The following is a 1,395-nucleotide window of genomic DNA, read 5'->3' as shown; positions in this document are numbered from 1 at the left end:
CTCTTCACCTATTAAATATTTCTCCACTCCAAACTCCACTGGGAATTTCATGTCTTCTTCACTTATAAAGGTTAGTAACGGGAGCTCCCCAAAGCTTTCCTCATTCTCCTCTTCTTCCTTATCAAATGCATAATAATCAGCATCCAATTCCTCATCATCAAAATCATCTTCTAATGAAGTCTCCAGTCTGGTCGTCGCATCATCAGACACAAGTGTATCAGCAGTAGAGCCAAATTTGGTTTTCAAGTCTAATGTGATTTCTTTTTTCAAAAGTTTATAAGCATCAGTCTTCTCCTGTTCGTTTGAGACCTGAGAACTGTTGCTGGTTTTGTTGTTTTCACTTTCTGGCACTTTCAATTTATCTGGTAGTATTTCTTCAAAAGGTTCAAATGAAGTTTGTTCACCCTGAGCATTATCTGTTTGACTATCTGCATGAGGATGGTTCTTCTGAGCCAAAAATTGTTCCTCAAGATCCATAGTGTTTTCTGAGAATGCACTTTCAATTTGCTCTGAGTTTGCTACTACTGGTTTAGGTTCAGGTTCAACGTCCTGGGAGACTTCAGGAAATTGTTCCACTTTTTCTATAGCTTTCTCAGAATCTTCATTTGCAGAATCATACAATTCCAAAAATCCTAGAAGTTCTTCTACATTATAATTATCAAAATCATCTCTTCCACCATCAAAACAGACAAAATCTGTCTCATCTATTGGAATTTGTAGCTCTTCTTTAGTATATTCACGAACTACCTTGATGAAATCTTTTGGAAAGTATCCAAAAATACGGCCAACCTGCAGTTAGGAGAGGATTAAGGGTTATTTCAGCTAGCTCCTTCTGAATTCTTTTAGCACTAGTGGATAACTTACCAGTGGTTTTGCTAGAGAGTTTGGTGCTCTTCTTCTGCTGGGAGGCAGAAGGTTCTTTCTTCATGATCTTCAGGCTCTGGAGCAGCAGGGTCTTGCTGGTCCGAATCTGAACTGCCACTGCTGGTGCTGGGGCTGTCATCATCGGACATTTGCTTATCACTGGCCATTTGATGAAGTTATCACTTGGAAAACTCGCTGTGGGAAGGAAGGTTCTGCTGCCGCCGCCCTGGCCGACCACCAAGCGGACTCCCTAGCCATTTTTTCATTCCTCATTTTTAGATAAGGTTTTGTTAAGTTGCCAAATCTGGACTAAAACTTGTGATGCTCCTGCCTCAGCCTCCCAAGTTGCTGGGATTACAGGTGCATGTCACCATACCCAGGTATGTTTTTGTTGTTTTGATGCTACTCTAAATATATTTTTATATTTAAGTTTTCTATTCCTTTATTTCTGGTATCAGAAATAAAAATTGTTTTTATATATTGAGCTTATACGTAATGACGTTCTATATTCACTTATTAATTCTAAAAGTT

The 1,395-nt window shown here is 38.9% G+C and overlaps 1 pseudogene; it reads right to left on the bottom strand.

Annotated features, from left to right (window-relative positions):
• Nucleotides 1–533: 533 nt before the first annotated feature.
• LOC125614219 lies at nucleotides 534–1,031 on the bottom strand (annotated as a pseudogene).
• Between the last annotated feature and the right edge of the window lie 364 nt (nucleotides 1,032–1,395).

Source organism: Marmota marmota, unplaced genomic scaffold (assembly GCF_001458135.2).
Source record: "Marmota marmota marmota unplaced genomic scaffold, marMar, whole genome shotgun sequence".
Lineage (NCBI taxonomy): Eukaryota > Metazoa > Chordata > Mammalia > Rodentia > Sciuridae > Marmota > Marmota marmota.
The sequence above is the reverse complement of the archived record's forward strand: the minus strand, read 5'-3'. Positions and strand labels throughout refer to the sequence as shown.